Source organism: Myotis daubentonii, chromosome 1, assembly GCF_963259705.1.
Source record: "Myotis daubentonii chromosome 1, mMyoDau2.1, whole genome shotgun sequence".
In the NCBI taxonomy this organism is placed as follows: Eukaryota; Metazoa; Chordata; class Mammalia; order Chiroptera; family Vespertilionidae; genus Myotis; species Myotis daubentonii.
The window spans coordinates 41497083-41520799 of record NC_081840.1 but is presented as its reverse complement, the minus strand read 5'-3'; the positions used below and the strand labels follow the sequence as shown (position 1 = coordinate 41520799).

General features: G+C 50.6%; 1 pseudogene; it reads right to left on the bottom strand.

Annotated features, from left to right (window-relative positions):
- Positions 1 to 10812: 10812 nt before the first annotated feature.
- LOC132236577 (CREB-binding protein-like) lies at positions 10813 to 18645 on the bottom strand (annotated as a pseudogene).
- Positions 18646 to 23717: the final 5072 nt, after the last annotated feature.

Here is a 23717-nt window from a genome sequence, read left to right as displayed (position 1 = left end):
AGCTGAGGAAACTGAACCCCAAAGAAAGTAACCACTTCTATTTAGGACTCTATGGCTCCCAAGACCCTTGGTCTTAACATTCTCCATGCTTATGTCTGAATTGACTTCGCAACCTGGGTATCCTGGGCCCAGTCATGTGCTTTCTCTGTCTCTCTCTTTACTATGTTAGCCATGCTGTGAATTGCCAAGTGTTCAGGCAAACGGGAGAGAGAGAGAGAGAGAGAGAGAGAGAGAGAGAGAGAGAGAGAGAGACCTATTTAAATAGTGCTGGCAATTCTGCCTGCTATTCCCCTAAATGAAGGAAGGAGAATCTGCTGCTCCCAGTTGGTCTTGCTCTCCGGCCCCTCCTGTGTGTGATAATTAGCGAGGCTTTGTGTAGTTCTAGCACAGCCCCTAGATACAGGCCAACTCTTCACCGGGGGCTCTACTGAACAGACACTACATATTCTGTCCCCAAACTCGAGGAAAAGCTGGTGCATCGAATGCAATGAAAACTGGAATCATGGTCTCCAACGTGGCAACTTCTGAAAGGATTTCTGAGGGTAATTGGGACTCTTCTCACTGTCTTAGGACCTAAGCTGGGGTGTGATGTGCCTATGCCCTAATCATGGCCCACACGGGAGACAGGCTGACAAGAAGGGACACACTCAGAGCAGGGCCAGGTGTGAAGTCACCCTGTGGTGGGCTCTTACTGGAGAGTCTTATGGGCAAGAGAGTGTGGAGAGAATGAAAACATCATTGAACTTTAAGATCATTAAAATATTGAAGAATTTAAAGACTTAATGACTCAGGAAAACTCAGTTGAAAAGCAGAGATCAGTCATTAGAAATGCGTTTTGCACACCACATTCACCCTCCCTGAAAATGGGGGAGAAATACATTTAGGGTAGGATTGCCACACTTGCCCAAGCGGGTGGGTGAGAAAAGTGGTCCTGAGCACCCAATGAGACCAAAGCTCTCAGGTGCTCCCATTGCCTTTTTTTTTTTTTTTTAAGTATTTCATGTTTTCACTCCAGTGAGCCGAGACACTTTTTTCTTTTTTTAAAATATATTCCATTGAGTTTTTACAGAGAGGAAAGGAGAGAGATAGAGAGTCAGAAACATCGATGAGAGAGAAGCATCGACCAGCTGCCTCCTGCACACTCCCCACTGAGGATGTGCTCACAACCAAGGTACATGCCCTTGACCTGAATCGAACCTGGGACCTTTCAGTCCACAGGCCGATGCTCTATCCACTGAGCCAAACCAGTTTTGGCCCCCATTGCCTTTTATCACCATTTGAAGCTGCCGCCAATTCACCACTCCAGGGACTGCCGACTGTGCAAGATGCAGAAGCATTTTGCTGAGAGAGATCCCCTCACGGGGAAGAGTCCAGGAAGAGACGGGCTTGGTGGAAGCATCAGGAGGAAAGGCAGCTGGAGAAATGTGTAGGCAGCAACACCAGCGAAGCAACCTGCCAGAGAGCACATTAGTCTCCTACCCATGCATGGCGCTTTCTTCGTACCCGTCCTTAGTTACGCACTGTATTCACTTGCTGGGGCTGCCAAAACCAAGTATCAGAGACCGGGGGCTTACCCAACAGACACGTTTCCTCATGTTTCTGGAGGTTGGAAGTCCCAGATCAGGTGTTGGCAGGGTGGTTTCTTCTGAGGCTTCTCTCCTCGGCTATAGACGGCTTCCTCCTTTCTGTGTCTTCACGCGTCTTTCCTCTGGGCCGGCTGTGCCCACATCTCATCTTCTTCAAAGGACACCCTCTTTTTGGTGCAGGACAGACGCTCAGGAGCTCCTGTTAAACTTAATCACCGCGTTGAAGGCCTTATCTCCAAGTCAGTCACCTGCTAAGGTACTGGGAGTTAGGACTTCAGCATATAAATTTGGGCGGCGGGGGAGACACACTTTAGCCCATCACAGTCACTAGATGATTATAATACATCAAAAAGGGAGGCTGAGAGGTTTCTTTCCTTCACAGAGATGATGAAAAGGTCATGGTGTATGGGGTGGCTTCTGCCTTTTAAGCTGTTTGATTGCCTGAAACTCCAACAAGGACTCCTGTTGCCAAACTGCTGGGACAGTGAGGGGGCAAAAGCCAGGGCTGTTGGCCGTGGACCAGGCATGTGATCCTCAGCCCAGCCTCAGTTTCCTTATCTGTGAACCACAGGAATTAGGTCCAGACTGGATGTCATGATTGGCACTCCAACTTGCTTCTGTGAGCTTTCTCGTGTGGCAGAAACAAGACAGCCGACACCTCCATTCTGGTTCTGAATTCCATCCCCCAGCACGATGCACTGTGTGAGATGGGAGGACAGCAATGAAGGCAAGTCCACTTTTCTGTTTCCATTTCTGCTGTCCAGGTAAATCACATAAAAGGAAAGAGGAGGCTGGAGTTAGGGTGCTAGGGTCTCAAAATCGGGCTGAGGGTCTTTCAGTGCAGTCACTGTGAGGGAATAGCAGCAGAGCAGTGCCCTGGGAACCGTTCCTTAAGACATGCTGCAAAATGTGAAAACGTGCCAAGCTGCACTGCTGTAATAACAATTCTAATGCCTGTTAATAAGGGTCTGGCTGAATAAGCAGTGGCATATGCACACACATAGAGTAGAATCTACACTAATAAAAGAGAAACATGGTAATTGGCGTACGACCACTACCCTTTTCATTGGCTAATCAGCGAGATATGCAAATTAACTGTCAGCCAAGATGGCAGCCGGCAGCCAGGCAGCTTGAAACTAACATGAGGCTTGCTTGCCTCAGTGATGGAGGATCGTTGGAGGAAACCAACATTCCCCGCCTGTGGCTGCAGGCCTCCGAGCGGGCAGTTTAAGAAACATTGTAACAAATACCGCCGGACTTCAGCCAGCAGATTCACAACATTGTAAGCAAAGGCCAGAAATCTACTTTCAGCCGCGGAGGCCTAAGAGCTGGAGCCAAGCCTCAAGGTAAAGCTGGCCCAGAATAAAAAAAAAGAAAAGAAAAACAGGAGTGGTTGGGAGCTTCAGTCACCCCCAGCCTGAAAACAGCCCTCAGCCCCTCACCCAGACTGGCCAGGCACCCCAGTGGGGACCCCCACCCTGATCCAGGACATCCTTCAGGGCAAACCAGCCAGCCCCACCCATGCACCAGGCCTCTACCCTATATAGTAAAAGGGTAATATGCCTCCCGGCACTAGGATCAGCGTGACAGGGGGCCGCGCCCAAACCCCGATCGCCCTGCGGCTCTGTGTGTGACAGGGGGCGGGGCCCCAACCCCCTGAGCAGCCCTGCTCTGTGCCTGATAGGGAGGAGCTCCCAAACCCCCCCCCCCCCCCATGGGCCCTGCTCTGTGTGTGACGGGGTAGAGCCATAACCTCCCCATCGGCCCTGCCCTGAGTGTGAGAGTGGCGGCACCCCAACCCCCTGATGGGCCCTGCTCTGTGCGTGACAGGGGGTGGCGCCGCAACCTCCCCATTGACCCTGCCTTGGGTGCCCCAACCCCCCAATTGGCCCTACCCCGAGCGCGACTGAGGGTGGCATCACAACCTCCCAATCTTCCCTGCTCTGTGCATGATGGGGCGGCGCACCAACTCTCCAATTGGCCCTGCTCTGAGCCCAACCAGGGGCTGCCCTCTGCCACCCGGGAGCAGGCCTAAGCCAGCAGGTCGTTATCTCCCGAGGGGTCCCAGACTGCGAGAGGGCACAGGCCGGGCTGAGGGACCCCCATTTCTCCCCCAAGTGCACAAATTTTTGTGCACCAGGCCTCTAGTCCTATATAAGAAAAGGGTAACATGCAAATTGACCTTAATGGCTGAACAACAGGAACAAACTATAATGTGCGCTGACCCCCAGGGGGCAGACACTCAACGCAGGAGCTGCCCCCTGGTAGTCAGTGTGCTTCCACAGGAGGAGTGCTGCTCAGTCAGAAGCTGGCTCATGGCTGGCCAGTGCATCTGCAGTGGCGGGAGCCTTTCCTGCCTCTGCAGCAGCACTAAGGATGTCTGACTAACCAAGGGGAGTGGGCCTAAGCTATGAGTCGGACATCCGCCAAGGGCTCCCAGGCTGCCAGAGAGATGTCCGGCTGCCAGCTTAGGCTCAATCCCCAGTGTGTGGGTCTAAGCCATCAGTCAGACATCCTCCAAGAGGTCCCAGACTGCAAGAGGGCACAGGCTGGGCTGAGAGCCCCCCGAGTGCACGAATTTGCATGCACCAGGCCTCTAGTGTTCTATAAGGGAATAAAAATAATATTTCTGTATATTGCCCTGACATAGTTTTCAAGATATGTAGTTGTGGGAACTATGCCTGCGTCACCAGATAATTAGAGTGTGGAGGCCTTGTTGATAGTACACCTGACAGCCATGGCCACTCTCAACTTGGGAATCTTTTTTTTTAAAGGTAGAACTTTATTTAAATTTTTATTGATGTTGGAGAGGAAGGGAGAGGGAGAAAGAGATAGGAACATCAATGATAAGAGAGAATCATTGATTGACTGCCTCCTGCACGACCCCTAACTGGGGGGTCGAGCCTGCAACCCAGGCATGTGCCCTTAACCAGAATCAAACCCGGGACCTTTCAGTCCACAGGCCGATGCTCTATCCACTGAGCCAAACTGGCTAAGGCTGAACTTGGGAATCTTAATCACAATGTCCAATGACTGCTCAGCTTCATGGCCACAGTGACCTCACGGTACACTGCTCCTCTGTAACCCAAATGATCGATGTCACTGTTGGCAACTGGCCCCTTTTGTCTAAGTGGTATAATGCATTACTGACCAGCTAGGAGTACAGGAGTGCAGAACAGCCTGGAGAGAGGGAAGAGGCTAGAGATGCAAGAGTAGAGCGCTCAGGTGCCACGACTATGTGAGGCAGTGAGGGCCAGCATGCGCCTGCTCAGATAATAGCTGTGGGTACAAAGGCTAGTGCTGCTTGGTGAGAACGATGTATTTGTTCACCAGCGGGTGTGCAGCTGCCTCTATGGGATTTTGCTCTGAAGAACTGATTTGTCTGATGGCTAAATGGCCACTGGCTTTTACAATAAAGACTCATTCTTATTCACGCACAACTTCTCATGGCTTCTCTGTCTCTAAGACTGGTGTCCAAGAAGGGCCAGCCCCTGGCAGCGGGGCTCAGAACCAATAACTAGTGTAGCCAGCAGTGTTTGAGAAGGAACCTGCTCTGACACTTGCCGTGGTCATTAGTAGGAATCAGAAGGATTTGCGGACTCAGAGCAGCTGTGCTCTAGCTGTGCTCGGACAATAGCCAAGGGAAAGAAGCAAAGTGGGTAACGAGGGATAAAACTATGCTATTTAGAAAGGGAGGATAGATATGTATACTTAAAAGAAATCTCAGAAAAATGGACAAACAAAAAAGACTTAACAGCCAAAATAGTGTGATTGTGAGGTCTCAAACTCTGGTGTGAAACTAGAAAGAAAGGGGCAAAACTGCCTGCCTGCTTCTCCCCCAGGTTCAGACTAGAAAGTAGGGAGGAAGCAGAGAGGTGGCTGGGGAGGTGCAGAAGGTCGATGAGTGTTTCCTGGGTGCCTGCCATTTACAGCACCTGAGCCAGGCCCCTCACATTCATTTTCTCCTTTAATCCTTCTCAGCTTCTCTTTGAGCTAGGTCCGTGGTCGGCAAACCGCGGCTCGCGAGCCACATGCGGCTCTTTGGCCCCTTGAGTGTGGCTCTTCCACAAAATACCACGTGCTGGCGCGCACATACAGTGCAATTGAAACTTCGTGGCCCATGCGCAGAAGTCGGTTTTCGGCCCGAGCGAGTCTATTTTGAAGAAGTACGGTTGATATTTGGCTCTGTTGACTAATGAGCTTGCCGACCACTGAGCTAGGTGTTTCTACTATCCCCACTTTATAGATAAGAAAAGGAGAGCAAAGAGAAGTCAGGCGACTTGGTCAAATTCATAAAACAAGTAAAGTCCCAGCAAGAGGGATTTGTACCTGGGCCTTTGATATCCTGGCTGTAGCCTCACCCTCCAGGTAGAGCCCTTACACCCGGCCACATAGAGGTAATGCCTCCTCAGAACCCAGTTTCTGATTTCTTCTCCGCCCACTCCCAGAGGCACCAGGCCTGGCTGCAAGGGAGGGGCCCCTAGCTTCCTCCCTTCCGGCTTCTCCTGGTCTGCTGCCCCGGAGGGAGGAGGCCCTCGAAGGCACTGGCTTTGGATTTGATTGCATATGAAATCACCTGAGGAGCTTCAGAAACTACTGATAATCAGATTCTGTTTTAACGTTACGGGTTTCAGCCTAGCAGCAGAGCCTGTCCCTGTATTGGGGCCCTGGGCAAGGGACACCTGACTAATCGCAAGAGAGCAGAGGCCGGAGCCATGGAGAGTCCTTGCATCCACATTTCTGTTCAATGCTTCAGCTTTCCTGACTCAGCGAGGGCTGCTCCTGGGCGGTGCTGAGCGAGTGTTTGAGCAGCATTTAGTTCCTAAACTGAAAGGACAGAGCAGGACTGATGGCTGTGTCCTTAACCCCTCTTCCAAGAAAAAAGCCGCAGGGTATATAAATTACTCAGCCCGCCCTTATCTCGGCCAATGGGAAAGCGGGGGAAACTAGCCCAAGGCCAAAAGTATGCTGGCCACCCCCCCTGTCTTAGTGTAACCAGACCCTAGCTGCACCCTGCCCCAACCCCCTCTCCAAGCCCTATAAATTCTTTGTTCTCTTGGGATTCGGGGCTCTCTCTTGCACCCAGTAATGGAGGCAAGGGGGGGACCAAGCGAGCTTGTATAAGAGACCCTCTGCTTTTGCATCGGACTGGCTCCCTGGCGTGGTTTCTTGGGGATCTTGAATTCTGGGCATAACAAAACCTGCAGTGGCCTGAGCCTCCTGTTAGGTCGAAGAGAGCCCAGGATCGGATGCATGCAGACGTGTGATGAGATAATGGACTCCCCCTGTCATTTCTAACAGATCAGCTTGCCAGACCCAGATACAGGCTTCTCCCTGAATCAACACGACCCCCACACAGATACTGACTCCTTCCTGAATACCCCTGCTGACCCCCTGCAGCGGAAACTTCCTCAGCTGAATACCTCAGCTCATGACCCCGCCCCTCATCCAACCGCAGTATAAAAAAAGCGCCCCCTCCCTGTTGGCGAGAATCCACGTGCCCTGTCTTTAGGGTACGTGGGTCTCCCGGGGACGCAATATACCTTTTCCTTTTCTTTCTTTTTCTGATTCACTGGACTCTCTTTATTTCCTACGCCGCCTCCTGAGCCACCTAACCTAACACCCCCCAGGTTCAGAGCCTCCTGCTGGGGTAGGCAACCCTCTCAGCTTCTCCTTCAAGCCCACCTACCACAGGAGCCATAGAGCCACTCAGAGCTCTGGCCTGGCTTTCCACAGACAGCTCCCGCCAAGAAGTGCATCACTGGGGGAAGGGAAATATAGCCAAAGGCCCAGGGGACTGGCCCCTTCTCCTAGCTTCCTCTCTGGACACACAGGGCTCCTTTATTTGCTGTGGTCCTTATGCCTGTGTCTATCCCTGAGATCCAGAGTGAGTTTTGGATTTGAGTTTCTCCATCTACCAAATAGGAGTAATAGTGCAGCTGCCTCCTGGGAGGAAGTGGAAGCCAGTGAGTCAGCTCAGGTTAGGAGCTGGCACAGAGCTTGGCATGTGGGGGTTGGGGGACAAGGCGAACACCCCGCAGCAGGGCCTCACCCACAGGCCTGGGGTCGGCCTGGCTGTTCAGCTCTCAGAAGCACCTGGACAGGCTCAGGGTCTGCATGTTCCTGGACCAAGTTTACTCTCTCATCCCATTGATCCTTTTTCTTTGCTCCCAAATAGCCTCCTTGTTTTGGAGTTATACATTTACAAAGAAAGTGTGGCCTCCTCATGGCTTGCTCACAGAGGGTGCCAGGCCCGTACCTCCCCCATCCACCCAGAACCCTCCTCCAACCTAAGCATTCTGACAGTGTGAAGTGAGGCATTTGCCTGTGTCCAGGCATGAACAGAGCTGCCAGGCTGTCTTTGTTTATGATGATCTCTATCATAAAAAGCAAATTCCTAGGAGAGTTTACATACATTCAGGGCTCTGGGTGCCTGAGGTGCCGAATTCATGAAAGTCAGCAAAAAAAGGAGCAATGAGGGCAGCAGAGGTAGCAAAGAACAGCTGCACGAATGTGGCCATCAGTTCATCCAAGGCAAACCCTTGAAGAGGGATCAGGAGGGCACAGGCTTCCAATTGCTGATTTCATAGCCACTCAGCCCCCAACTGAATTCATGAGTCACCAATCAGGGCTGTTAAACCAGGGGCTCCCCATCCTGCCTCCAGCAGCCTAGTCAGTGCCAGTGCCCTGCAGGGGAGAGGGCGGCCCCATGAAGTTTCCAAGCCAAAGTAACCAAAGTAACTCAGCTACAGTTGCCCAGTGAAAACATTCTCAACCAGGCCCCTCCCTCAGTAAACTTCTTGTCAGGACCAAGTGTGGGGCCCAACTTGTCTGTGGCTTGAGGATCCAGCTCTCATTTGTGGGAGCTCTGAGATGCAGGAGGTTCCGTTCCCGGGAAGTTCCTGGGCCCCCACAGCTTTGGGCATTAAGGTCCCAGCAAAGCATGGTGACCAGGGCAGTCATGGGATGGGGCTTCTATCAGTTGGTCAGTGTGGGCTGGTGGTGGGAGGGGTGGGAGGTGCCCATTCCTGTCTCCCAGGGGCTTAAGCTCCTCCCACTGCCCCCACATTAGGTGACCAGGGCTTCTTTGGATGGTACTGCTGGGTAGTGGGTCTCTGGTCCAGCTTCTCTTCTGGAACCTTAGACTCTTTTACCATCTACCGTCCCTGAGAATTCCCAGGCACCACCCATCCACGTTCCCAAGTCTTTCCCTTCATCCTCTTCCCCCTCTCTAAATCCTCCCTCTCTTTATGGTGACATTCTCCTCCCCTTTCCTGCTACCAGAGGACTCAGGCCACCTTTCCTCCCATCACAGTGGTCAGCGGCCTGACTAGCAGGTCTCTCTCTGAGTCTGTGGAGAACCCCGATGTGAGCATCACGGAGGCCCAGGCCCCTCCCCTTGGTGGGGGGAGGAGGAAACATTTTCTACTCCTTCCTAGTGAGTCACCTCCCCAACCTCCACCACCCACCACAGAAATTAAATGTGGTGGGGGGATTGCTTCTTTGGAAAGAGAGAGAGAGAGAGAGAGAGAGAGAGAGAGAGAGAGAGAGAGAACAGAATGTCAGCTTACAATAAAACAAAGACTCAAGCAAATTATAACTAATAAGATTCAGCAAGTTTGCCAGATACAAGATCAGCCTGCACAAATCAACAGCATCTCTCCCACCCACAACAGTTACTAGAAAATATTACTAAAAAGAAATCATTCACAGTAGCAATAAGGATCACTAAATATCTGGGCATTAACACTAAAACTGCCAGATTAAATTTAAAAATTTTAGTAAAGGAATCAAATGATCTGAATAAGTAGAGCACTTCCCAAGCTTTTGTACCAGATGACCTAGTATAGAATGCCTCATCTTGGATGGCTTCATGAAGACCTAATTAAATCAATGAATAACCTACCAATTCAGTGCAATTCCATTCAAAATTCCAGATGTATTTCTTTTTGAGGAACTCAATCCATTTTTAGGGTAACGTTATTTGTTTTGTTTTTTGTCTGTTGTACGCAGTTTATTTAACAATATAAGAAATGAGTTGGCACTTTACCATTCTATACAGGGATTGATCTTCTTGAATTTTCTTATTTGTGGTAGTTATAGCGCTTGCATGATTGACACTAGACTTGCTTTTCCTGATTTCAAGTTTTACATAGAAGAATGCTCTTCTCTATTAACATTAGCATGGTCTTAAGAGAGTCATCATCCCTATTTTTTTGTCTAAAACTAGTTTTATCAGAGAAACAAAGCATCATTTTCTGTATCTGCCAAAGAGTTTGGCTTAAGCCAGTACAGATGTGTGGGAGTGTGTGTGTGTGTGTGTGTGTGTGTGTGTGTGTACACAGGAGCCAATTCCTATCAACAGGGGTAATACTGGGAGAATGCCCCGAGTTCACAATAGAAAAAATCTGCCCATAACATCAGAAAGTTGTCCGGATAAATTATAAGCTTGCATTATTTCAGGAATCAGTTTCTGAATATTACACTTCTCACTTTTTAAACAAATGTTTAAAACCTTAAAAATATGTATATAATGGACTTGATTTTCCCGTTAAAAAAAGGCGTGAATCACCAGCAATGATGACAAAAAATCCAAACAGAACCTCTCTCCCCCAAGAACAAAAAAAAATATTGAAAAAGCAAAAAGAGAGAGTACATATATTTAAATCAACTGGTTTTTAACAAAAACATATGCTTTTTATTGTTTCTTTAACAGCAATCTACCCTTCTGTGGCTTGGAAGTAGCAGTTCCATCTAGGAATAAAGAGCCTAGCTGCTTGGATTTCAGTACAAAAGGTCCAGAACATGAAGGGAAAAATAGTGATTTCTCACAAGGCTACAAAACCTACACAAACTTTTCTAGGGTGTCTACTGTGGTGTCACCGACCAGGGACAGCTCACTGGGCAATGCACTGCTGTGGGGGTATTGCATATTTGGGGTTCCCCAAGTGTCCCTGATCCACTGGGAGTCCTGGGTAGGGAGAACCAGTCTTGGGGGAGAGGTGGTGTGGTGAAGGCTGGGGCGTATCCGTGGTGATGGGCTGGAATGTGGAGGCTGGGACTGGGGTCTGGAGACTGGACAGGAGTCAGAGATCTCACCTGGCTACTGAGGGATGTGGCCATCTGCTGGCCAGGGAGGTGAGGCCTGTGGCTCTCTGAGAGCATGTGCTGCTGGGGCTCATGGGGTTTGTTAGGTCCGTGCTGACAGGAGACTGGCCAAGAGATGTTGTGAGAGTTTTAGAAACTTTATTTTTAATACACACCAGCATATTTATTTCAGCAAGCAAGAGTAGGGAGGGGGGGATATTTATGTCTCTGTGTGGGTCGGATGGAGGTGCAGGTCGTTGCAGGAAGCTGGGTCTAGCGTTGCTTTTCTCGGCTGCTTAGCTGTTTCCTGTGACACCTGAAATGAGAGTAACAGGAAAACGGCAGAGAGGACAGGAGCCTCAAGTGGGGACAACAGAAAGTACTGAGCGCAGGGGAGAAACTGAGGGCAGGGGAAAGGTACAGAATATGCCTAACAGGGTTTGGCTGGCCTGGGACCCAATCTGCTGCTGCTGCATGGCTGTGGGTGGCATCATGTCCCTGAGGCTGCTGGAACTGGGCGTGTCCTGCCAGGCCTGCGGCCATGCCAGCGCTGCCTTCCTGCTGCTGCTGCTGCTCCGCGGCATCTCTCTGTGCTGTGGTTCATTCTCACCACGCTGGGGTTGCGCCCCGGGTACATGATGTTCAAGGCCTGGCCCTGGGGGTTCAGGCCTCCCACTGTTGCTGCTGCGGAGGGACAGCAGGTCGGGCCCCGCTGGCTTGCATGGCGTTCAGGTTCTGCAGGCTGGGCTGCAGGCTGGGCTGGGGCTGAAGGCCGGGCTGGCTGGGCGCTCACTTGGCTGTGTGCTATTTGATGAGATCTGCCATCAGCTGAGGGTTGGACTTGGGGATGTTGAGCACATGCTGCCGCTGGGGGAGCTGGGAGACTTCAGGGTCCACAGCAGGTCCTGCAGGCCCCCCGGTGAGATGCTCTGATGTGGCTGCACCTTGGGTCTGCATAGACATCACGGGTCTGGGCATGCCCCACATGGGCTGTTGCTGGGCGATGGGTGCCGGCTGCCACTGCCTGGGGTCGGGGGGCAGAATAACAGGCCCACTGACCTGGTTGGGTCACATTCAGGCCCATGGGGGCCATCTGGCTCTCAGGGGTCACAGTCCCGCAGGGGCAGAGCGTTGTTGGTGCTCACCCAGTACAGATGCTGCCGCTGCTGCGCCACACGTGCCATCTGCCGGGCGCCTCCACTGCTGCAGGTGGGCCTGGCAGGGGCAGTGGGGCTGGCATCTGGTTAGTGGGCTTCCCAGTGCAAACTGGTGGGGACTGAGTTCTGGCCACGCTGGAGAAGCTGGCTGGAGACAGGCTCCCAGGCGAGGGCTGGGGCAGAGTCCAGGGCTGTGGTGTCCAGGGTGTGCGGGGATGCAGTGTGGGGGGCGCGGGTGGTGCTGAGGAGGGAAAGCAGGCGCTGCTGAGGCACGTGCGGCTGTGGATGGTGGCATCCGCCGGTGCCTGAGCTAGGCGTGCTGCCGGCGGTACTGCAACTCCTGCTGGTGGAGCTTCTGCTTGATGTTGAGGCAGTAGGGAATGGGGCATGGGCTTTCTTGGCATTGTTTGGCATGGTAGCAGCAAAGGGCGATGAACTGCTTGCACACGCCACAACCTCCATTGGTCTTGCGCTCGCAGCCCTTGGTGTGCTCCACGACACGCTTCATCTTCTGGCAGGACACCTGCGGGCAGTTGGCATCGCTGCACTGGCGGGCGTGCCTCAGGGACTGGATGCAGCGCTGGATGGCCTGGCGCCGCAACTCCCGGAGGCTCCTCAACCGGCGCTCCCCCTGGTTGCCGCCCTCATCGCCCACCTTGGCCTCTTCATCCGGGCCCAGCCCCACCTTCACCATCTCGTGGGTGTGGCCCTTGGTGTTGTAGCAGTTGATGCAAAGGTCGTAGCCCTCGCACCCGGGGCAGTGCCAGCCTGTCTCCACCCGCTGCTTGCACTCAGTGCAGGTGAGGACACAGCGGTCCTGGCCCTGGCTGTGCATCTCCACCGGCATCGCTAGGGAACCTAGGAAAGAAGAGCAGAGAGGACAGACCTGTTCAGTCAAATACCTTCAAATCCACAGAAATGCATGCAAACCTCCCTTCTCAGGGGTCAAGCCACCAGTTACGGTTTTGTTGGGCTATTGGCTGCATCGGAACCCGTGCCCCTAAGGAACAACACTGCTCCTTGAGGTCCCTGTGTGGCCAGAATGAACCACAAAGGAGTGGCTCCGGGGGAGAAGGCACTGGCTGCTCCACAGGCCGCCTATGGGCGTTGCCTCCGAAAGTCAGCGGCAGCGACACCGGCCTGCGAGTGAGACCCAGGAGGCAGAGGCACAACACGGAGGCAGGCGGCGCACCCAGCACAGGCCCGTCTTCCCCCCGAACACTGGGGTGTCGCTGCTGAGACCGGCTCCCACCGCCGGCAGAGCTGCGCCGCGAGCTGAGGGGATGCACTCAGGCTGAGACCAGACGTCCGCGATGCCACCAAACAGCCCATTCTCAGCATCCGGCAACTTTCACCTCCACGCGTCCACGCAGACCTGCAGCTCCCCAAACTCTGTCAGGTCTGGTCAAACCACCTCAGCGACACCCCCGCCCCGGGAGACTGTCCCGTAGATCCTTTGGCAACTGACCGTCCCTTCCGCTCAGACCACAGGCCCTTTGCTCAGACCAGTCACTGTCCGTTCCATCCTTGCCCAGGGTCCTCACCGGCCCAGAGAATTTCCCGCAGAAAAGCCCCTTTAGAGCCCTTTGAACCCTCTGCCTCCCCCGTCCCTGGGTGCTGGCACCATTTGGGGCCTGAGCCCATCTGCTTTCCGGATGAGGATGATCTAATAAATGTAAAATTCGTTACCACTTTTGGCCTCGTGCACGTGAGGTCTGATCAAATAATCAAATAGATACCCCTCCCCTGGGAAACTGGCCCTCAGACCACTTTGCAGCCGACATTCCCTTCCGCTCAGACCACATTCCCTTTCCTCAGACCAGTCACCGCCCCGCCGGACCCGCCCGGAGAATCCCCGCCGAGGAAAAGCCCCCTCGAGTCCTTAAAAACTCTGACCCCCCGATCTCTGGGTGCGGCACCATGTAGGGGCTCAGCCCATCTACTTTCTAGATGACCTCATACATTTTTAATTCTTTACCTCTTTCGGCCTGGCGCAGTTCCTCCTTCGCTCCTTCGGCGACCCGAACAGATGCCTAACAGCTTTAAGAAGAAAAGAAAACTGGCAAAACTTCCTGGATCCTCCAGAAAGCCGCCTAAAGGCAAAAATTCCTGCAGAAATGCGGGAACAACTCCGCCCCCTTCGCTGCCCCGCCCCTTCCCCGCCTCCGCCCCCCCCTCCCCCCTCCTCCCCCGGCGCGGGGATCTCCAGAAGGACTTGTTTTCCTCCCAGATCCTTGGACAAGAGGTTTGGGTTGTTATCTGGTTGGGACAACAGACAGAGACGTTTCCAGTGACGAGGAAGGAGACGGGGGCTCCCGCAGGGGCTGGCTTGCCCAGGTTCACCGCCCTAATAAGCGGTGGAGCAGTTACAGAGAATTCAGTTGCGTTGGACGAAAACAAAGCCGGACATGGCGGATAAGTAGGGCATATGGACTAATTTTGTGAAATAAAGTTGATTTCATGTCATTTGTTAAATGAATCCATCAGACTGCTGTAATACAATTGACTGTAGATTTGGAAAAACTCGGGTTTGTGTTTACATGCATGCACACATTCCAGACATAATTCAGTAGGAAAGCCCTTTCTAAAAAATATTAAAACGAAAATAATCACATTTTCCAAAAGTTTAATGGTGCTTGTTAGCATTTACGTGGAAGCAGGCAATTAACTTTAGTTCTGCTGCCAATGTTATGGGTTAGCTCAACGAGATAGACCACCGACTCAGAATTTAAATTTAAGAACCTTTATTAAGCTGGCCAGCTGACCACAGCGCGTCCCTCCCCCTCTGGGAGCCTAGCAGCATGTGGTGCCGACCAAGGGTGCAGCAAGATCTTTTATTGCAAAACTACACAGTGTTAGAAAAAAAAGAAAAAAACAACTACAAAGCATTTCATTAGCTGTTCCTTAGAAGTTCACAAAAAGTTCATAAGCACAACGGGGAGGTAAACAGAGTCACACCTGGCTGGAGCATATCATAACACATTGTTTTTCTAAGATAATCTAGCAATTTTTCTCCGCCATGGTTCCTGACCCTGACACAACCGGTAACCTTTTCCAGCCAGCAGTCCCTCCCCCTCCCACATTCCATAACCCTTCCGTGCTGCAGTCCCTCCCCCACATTGAGTAAGTTTTCCATGTCGCAGTCTCTCCCCGTAGCACACCATTCCAGTGGACTTGACAAACAGTTCGAGCTTCTGGTTTCTAGATGTGCTTAGATTTCTAGAGGAAAATAAGTAACATGGAAGACAGCTCCTACAAGAAAAATCCAAATTGCCATTCAATTATAATATTAGAAAAACAGAAATGATCTCACTAAAAAATAAGGCATAACAATCAGATCTCATAAATTCTGTTTCCACTCTCTTTGCCTACTTGTCACTCATTCAGCATTTCTATAAAATAACACCCTTTCCTCTTGCTTTTAGCAGGAGTCATCTAGGTTGTGCTGTATTAACAAGCAAACTCCAAATCATGGAGGCTTATAGCTTGATCATTGTTGAAGCTAAGTAATGGGTATAGCAATTTTGATATATTATTGTCTCTGCTTTTATATAGGGTGTTTGTTTTTTGTTTTTTGTAATAAACAGTTTTTAAACCTCCATGGCTTAAAGCAACAGAATTCTGTTTCTTGCTCACATTAATAAGGTCTCTACTCCTCTACTGCACTCCGTCCTCAGTGAGAGACGCAGGCCAGCAAGCTGTCACCATCAGGAGTGTTGCTGGTTACACGCGGAGTGAAGGACCATGCAGGAGCCATGTGCTGGTCCTTAAGGCTTTGTGAGGAAGTGAGCTATCATGGTGTTCTCCTTTCACTGGCAAAGGAAGGCTCATGGCCACACTTAACTTCAGGGGCTGGGAACTATGATCCCACTGTGTGCTCAGGAGAAGTAAAACTGGATCTAGTTGGTGAACAGCACTAATACTTGTCACAGCCCTGAAGAGATGTGAATCTGGGAATTGAAGGCAAAGAGGTGCTCTGATACTCCATCATTTTTCCCAGTGGGTTCATCCCAAAACAAAATCACTCAGCTTTCTCATTTGGGATAAAACACTCAAATTTATACCAAGGTCAGGAGTCCCACAGAATCAGGAACAGCTTATCTGTCTCTACGTTTCCAATGCAGAGCGCCCTGTCCTGTCTTTATCAGGCGCTAACATAAGATTTGCTGAACTAAAGGAACGGGGGATGGGGGGGCAGTCGGGGGTGGGGGGGGGGGCAAGCAGTGTGTATTTCCCGGCATCCCTTAGAGCACCCATTTCTCATCTTGCTTCTGACTTTACCAAACTCTGTCTCATGACATTCCGGGCAGAGCGGGGAGGGCCTGGTGCTTTTCTAGTTCACTGGGTTGTGGAGGCTGTTCTGCCTGGCCAGGATTTCTCAGCTGAGAGCCTTGAGCTTGAACTCACCAACGTCAGGGGCTCCAGGAGGGAGCCTCAGGATCATCCTCCCCCAATACTGCATCTTCCAGCTGAGGAAACTGAACCCCAAAGAAAGTAACCACTTCTATTTGCTCTGGGAGTAGATGGCCTCCTTAGAATCCAGATTCTGTCTTCTTCACTCACTCCTAGGCCCTCACCCAGGCCTTGCTGCACGTGATGGGCCTCTAGCTCCCTCCCTCCCGGCTTCTCCTGGTCTGGCTGCCAGGGAGGGAGAAGGGCCTTTAAGCCACTGGCTTTGGATTTGATTGCCTATTAAAAGCATCTGAGGAGTTTCAAAAACTGACACGCAGCTTCTGTTTTAATATGTATGAGTTGCAGCCTAGCTGTGGGGTCTTCAGAAACTCCCCAGGCAATCCTAATGGGCAGCACTGCGTGAGGACCGGGGCGCTGAGCGCTCGCTGTTTTCGCGTGTGGGGGTGTGCAGAACTGGCTTCTGAGAAAGGAACGCCCGTGTCAAATACGACGCTGCTGCTGAGCGGCTCTGTGCCGCCAGCTGACAAAGGGAGTGTGGACAGTGAAGGGAGACTATGGTCCTAAGGACGGTGGGCCTGGGGACCCCAAGTGACCCAGCGCACTGCCAGGCCCTCTTGCCAAGACTCCTCAACTTGAACGGTGTGTTAATTTTCTAGGGCTGCCCTAACAAATTACAGCAAACTTAATAACTTAAACAACAAAACTTAACAACTTGAAACAACAAAAAGTGGCTCCTTAGGGAGGACAGAAGTCCCAAAGCAAGGCTCTTGACAGGGCTGGCTCCTCTGGACGTTGAGGGAGAATCTGTCCCAGGCTTCTCTCCGGGCTTCTAGGGTCTGCTGGCAACCCTGGGCGTTCCTCAGCTTGTCTTCACAGGGCGCCCACCTGCCTCTGTCTTCACAGGGCCTCCCCTCTGTGTCTGCACGTCCCTGTCCTTTCTCTACAAGGACATCAGTTATTGGACTCTGAGCCCACCCTAAACCCAGGAAGGTCTCATCTAAAGACCCTTCACTTAATCACATCTGCCAAGATTCTATTTCCAAATAGGGTCACGTCCGCAGGTCCTGGGAATTAGGACTTGACCTGTTTCGGGGGGAGCCACAATTCAAACCACTACAGATGGGAAACAGGGTTCACTTTCTTACTGCTGCCCTCCCAAATGCTGCTCCTGAGCCGAGGAAACAGCTGACATAAATCCGTTCCCTAAGGACAAAGGGGATGGGCCTGGGACACAGCACTGAGCTCACCATCAGAGTTCCATGTTAAACACGGTGCTCTCACGGCTCACTTAAACTTTGCCAGGAAACTGGTAGTTCTAGCTACTGCTCAAAGGGGGAAACTGAGGTGCAGGAGGCTACAGGACTGCCAAGCTCATAGAACTAGCAAGGGAGAGACCTCCCGCTCTAACCATGCTGCCCTTCTGTTGGGATCAGCTACTGTAAGGAGCCATGACTCAACTCCACTGTCTTCAAGGAAGTGGGCAGCTGGGAGACCCTTACCTGAGACCAGGGGTCTAATCAAGATCCAGCATCATGCCTGGCCAGCGTGGCTCCCGGTTGAATGTCGACCTATGATCCAGGAAGTCATGGTGTGATTCCTGGTCAGGACACATGCCTGGGTTGTGGGCTCAATCCCAGAGTGGGGTGTGCAGGAGGCAGCTGATCAGTGATTCTTTTTCATCATTTCTATCTCTCCCTCTCCCTTCTTTTCTGAAATCCATAAAAATATGTATTTTTTAAAAAAGATCCAGCATCATGCCAGCCAGTTTCTCACCAGTAGCTCACAGCATGCTCTGGTCACTTCTTTCTCAGGTTCCTGTGACTTCCTTCAACTCCTGTTCTACAAACACAGAGGCCTTGTGTGTGCCAGGCACCTTGGCCCCTGGGAGGAACTCAGTCATTGTGAAGAGGTGACTTTGTGTTTGGTTGTTTCTGGCCTAGCTCAGCAGGAAGCCTGTTTGATAATACAAGGTTGAAGAAAATACATCTATTTCCCGGACTTAACAATCCAGGGGACCCACAGACACACGTTGAAGCACAATGAAAACAGAAGCAGTGGGTTCTGACACCAGCCTCCATGCTCTTGTCAACTCAGAATGAATGGAAACCTGAAACCTGAGCAGCGGGGGGTTGGTGTTGGTGCCTACAGTTACCTTCAGGTGGGGGCCCAGCTTTCCAGGGGTCCTGTGGTCTGGCCAGTGATGCCCGGTCAGCTTCATCTTTAGAGTCTTTATGATTAAGCCCAAAGGCCTCAGCTTTGCTTGTCCACCTTAGCCATGGCCTCTGCTCCGTTTCTAGGAATGAAGAGACACCTGTGGCTTGAACACCCCCAGTGTCCCCGCTGAGGACTCCTGCCCCCGGGCCCCTGTCGCCATCTCTCAGCCCTTGGGTCTCAGCCACCATTACCATCACTTCAAATTCCAAATTTAAAAATCAACCCTTTCTTCCCTTTCTGACTAGTCCCCTTTCTAACCTTTCCCATCTGCTTAATGGCACCACCTAGAAAATACTAGTAGATGTCATTGTTTGGCCCTCTCCCCCTCTTTCCTCCTTGTGGCACAACACAGGAGGTGCGGTACAGAGAAGAGTAGATGAGGAAGGGAACAAACGTTGCTGAGCACGCCCAGGAAGAGGCAGCCCTGTGCTGTATGCTAAATCGCTGAGCTCAGTAATCCAGGAGGAGGGGGGACAGTAATACTGTCCTAATTTTGCAGGTGAAAAACAGAGGCTCCGAACGACTCAGGGTCTTGAGGCCAGGCAGCTATCGGTAGAGATAGATCAGAATCCACCCTGTGCTCCCTGTACCCCACCGTCGTATTCAGCCTGACTTGTTTTCTCTGGGGACTCCCACATGTGCTGTTTTTCTCCTGCCTTTGCTAGCACTGCCCAGCTCAGGCCTTCACCATCTTCTTCCTGAAGTGCTGTAACAGCTTCCCAGTTATTCTTTGCATCTACTCTTTAAAAAATATGTTCTTATTGGTTTTAGAGAGAGAAGGAGGGAGAGAAACATCAATGTGAGAAACATCGATGTGAGAAACACTGATTGGTTGCGGCCCCGACTAGAGATTGAACCCCCAACCTGAGTATGTGCCCTGACTGGGAATCAAACCGGTGACCCTTCGGTGCATGAGTCAACGCTCAACCAGCTGAGCCACACCAGCGGGGCTGCCTCTACTTCATTCTGCTCCAATTGCCGGTGTCCAGCTGCTGTATAATTCTCCTGTAGTGCCTGGCCGAGGACCCTGAAACACGCCCCTCTGTCTCCAACATTACCACCACACGCCTACATGCACAGATGTGGTGAGATAATGACAACATCTCCCCCTTATTGAGTGCTAAGTGTCCTGCTCTATATGCACATTGCACTGAATGCTCGCAATAACACTGAGGTGTATTAATTTTTTCAGATCCCCAGAGAGGCCAAAGTGAAGGCCGAAGTGGGAGTGTGGATTCTTCTCTGTGAAAAAAGCCTGGACTGGATTACCAAGGGCCCTTCCGGCTGTGTGCCATCTTGTGAGTCGAGAGCCACTGTATTTATTCTCAAGCCGCCCAAGTCAGCCACAGGGCTGGGCCCGGCACCGGGCGGTTCCTGGGGGATTCTTCCTGACATACAAGATTGGAAATGGCACCATCATCCTTGGATTTCTACTTTCCAAATGTGTTGTTTTAACCATGCTGGCCTAAGCAGCACCCCAAGTTCTCCTAGAGCCCTTGCAGGGCTCCAGGCAGATAGAGATCCTGTTCCCTTCCTCCTCAAAGCTCAGACCCCTCCCAGTTTCCCTGGGAGAGAGAATCAGCTGAATTCTCTCCTGTGGGCTTGCAGCCTGCGGCAGGCCGGCAGGCCCCAGGCATGGCTGAACTGGAGCCCAGAATGACGTGACCTCACTCTCGGTGTCTGATTTCAAAGCACAAGGCTCAGATTCTATCATAGCTGCACATTTCTGAGCCTTTATCTTCCATCCCTGCCTTAAGCATTTCAGTCCACCCAGCCAATCTCTCTCCCCCACCACCCCTTACCCCTCATTCTTTGTCTTTTTTTGGAAGATATTTCGCAGTTGAAAAGAAACACATAAAAATTAAGACCGTTCCTTGTGATAAGAAAGCATGTACAAAATAAGTGAAATCCTGAATTCTTTTTTTAAAAATATGTGGGGTTTTTTGTGCCTGTTTAAAAAAAAATACATTTTTATTGATTTTTAGAGAAAGAGGGGTAGGGAGAGAGAGATAGAAACATAGATGAGAGAGAAATATTGATGGACTACCCTGACTAGGATTTGAACCGGTGACCTCCTGGTGCATGGAGTGACACCCAACCACTGAGCCACACACCTGGGCTGGCCTGAGTTCCTTAAAACCTGTCACGAGGAATGAGTGTCTCTGGAACCTTCCTTTTCACAGGGCTGAGAGCTGCAATGGATAGAACCCATCAGAGACTCAGAAACACTCAGAATAAGAAACGCACACGTTTGTTATGAGCAGCTGCATGCGGCTGAGTGCCCGGAGGGAAGTGGGAGAAAGGTGGCAGTCATTTACTGCTCGGCAAAGGGCTGGTGCCAACAGCACCCAAGGAAGCAGGTCCCAGTGCCATGGTGGCGCCTACCAGGTCAGCATCCGCACAGGCAGGGCCGTGTGGGAGGACTTCCTGAGCAGCTCTCCCCAAACCCTCCAAGGAGACAGTCCAAGGGCCCTCCGTCAGCGGCCTGCCTACCGGGTGGGGGAGGGGCAGGGCCCCGCTGGTCAGCTTGCAGCCCCCAGGGATGAAAATCCTGCCATCTGCAAAGGAAGGCCACCCTTCACTTCCAGTTGGGCCTTCCCTCTGGATGGTGTTTAGCCAATAGGAATATAGAACGCCCCGTTAAATTTGAATTTAAGATAATGTTTCAGTACAAGTACTTTCTAAAGATCGCATGGGGCATACTTACATTAAAACACTTTTTATTCACTATCAGAAGCTCAAATATAACTGGTGTTCTGTATGTTATCTGGCTCCCACACCCCCTTGCAGTCTTCCCTTCTGACATGCCTTCCCAGGGAATATTTATTCTCACCGTGTGCTCTCAAGTAGAAAGCTGTGTACTTCTGGTTCTCCTGGGATTCCTGGTAAAAAGGCAAAGACTTCAGGCCACACCTACTGAATAAAATCTCCAGGGTTGGGACCCAGAAATAAGCATTTTTTTTTTTTTTTGGTAAAATATATTTTATTGATTTTTTTTACAGAGAGAAAGGGAGAAGGATAGAGAGTTAGAAACATCGATGAGAGAGAAACATCGATGAGCTGCCTCCTGCACATACCCTACTGGGTACATGCCCTTGACTAGAATCAAACCTGGGACCCTTGAGCCTACAGGCCGACGCTCTATCCACTGAGCCAAACCAGATAGGGCCAGAAATAAGCATTTTTATCAAGTTGTTGTCTAGGTGATTCTGATACATATTTGCATTGGTTATCTCTTGCTTCTGAACAAATAAACACAGACCGAAAGCAGCCACCTCTTATGTCACAGTTTGTAAGGAACTTGGGGATGACTTAGCTTTGTGACACCGGCTCAGGGTCTCGAGATGCTGCACCAGGTGTGGGAACAAGCAGCAGCAGCTCATGGCTCTGCTGGTGCTAGAGAATCTGCCTCACAGGTCACTCATGTGGCCTTTCCAGGCTTCAAGTCTGTGCTGGCTACCCGCTGGAAACACCCGTTCCTCACCACATGGCTGCTGGCTTTCCCCAGAGCCAGGGATGGGGTGTGGGGGTGGGATGGGGAGGGAGACTTCCCAAGACAAATCCAAAGGAAGAGAATTACACTCAAAGGAAGAGAATCACACAAGATCATGAATACGAAGAGGCAGGAGTCGTTGAGGCCGCCTTGCAGGCTGCCTACCACAATGTTCACGTTTGAGAATGACTCCTACAGATCAGTCCTCAGCACACTACAACCAAGACCACATTTTAAAAATGGGAGCCAGTTTCTTTTATTAATTTTTTCCCTTCTATTTCCATTCCATCCATTACCCTTTGCAGATTTGAGACAATAACAAGGAAGAAGAAAAATAATCAAAATGGTAATTTTAGGAGAATAGCAAAAAGTTAAAATTTTAAATGGCTACCAATATTTTTTGAGTAGAAGGAAATTATTGGCAAATGCCACACATACATAGCTGCGCACTCCTAAAAAGTTTTAGCCCTCAATGTGGCTCTTGAAGAAACTCCTATGAGGACTTCTGGAAACATAAGTAGGGTGACTGATTGTCTCAACTTGCCCAGGACTCTCCCACGTCCTGGAAAAGCCTCCAGTACAAGCAAAATGAAATGACTGGTCAGCTTCTTAACAAGAAGCCAGTGAGAAACCACATCAGCCACTCCGCCCCCTCTACAGGTGGGCGTCCACCTCGTGATGAAGTGGAGAGAGCGCGAAGCCCGGCAGTGTGTGCCCTCAGCCGTGGCCTGAAGTGCTCTCAGCTGGAAGACGAGGACCCTAACTCACCGTAACTCTGCTTCAATGAAGTTTTAAAATAATGGTGCACGAGAGGTGCCGTTTAGAGGCTCAGCTGCTAATTTGAAGAGCCAGACCCAGCACGAAAGGCGGGATTAAAAGGATCACTCCTTTACACCAAGCATGTCAAACTCAAAGGCTAACACAGGCCAAATAAACAAGGTTTACATTTATGTGGGCCACAAAAAAACAAAAGCTTCAATTTTCATAGAAACGTAGGTTTATTTCGATAGAGACATGCTGAATACAAAGGGCTGAAGTAAATGAGTAACCATTAACATAAAATAATAGAACATTTTAATAAAAGTTAATATTTTTTCTTGAACGTTAACCAAACACTGAATAACTGCACAAATTAATCAGTGTAACGCAAATAAACCTATTTTTATTGTTTTCCAAAAGCGAAATATTTCCTGTTGCACACACCAAACAAGTCAGTCCAAGACTAATGATATGGCCATTGGCTGCTAAAATATTCGCTGCTAGTATTAGTGGAGAGAAATGGTGCACCTGTGCATTAAGGAGTGTAAGGGAAATGAATGCAACAAGATTATAGTCATGACTCATTAGCGAACATTGTAGTTTGTTATTAATAACTATGTATAACAGGGATATTGTAAAAATTAAGTTACGAAATTTTTATTAAAACGTTTCTTATATACCGTTATATTGGCTGGGCCACAAAAATATTTGTTATGGCCCGCGGGCTGCGAGTTTGACATGCTTGCCTTTACACATTTGCAACCAAATCTGACATTTTCTCCCTCAACTAAGGCTGGCTGTGCTGACCGCCTGTCAAGGTGAACACAGCCCACAAAAGCAACATACATACGTTTAGTTTTCATGTTAATTTTCCATTTAATCTCCAAATTACACTCTTCGCTCCAGAAAATGCTAAGCTACCAAAAAGGACAGTCATCTCAATTGTATCCTCAATGACAAGCTTCCCAGAAAGCCAGTGGGAAGACGTGATAGAAAAGACATGATTCA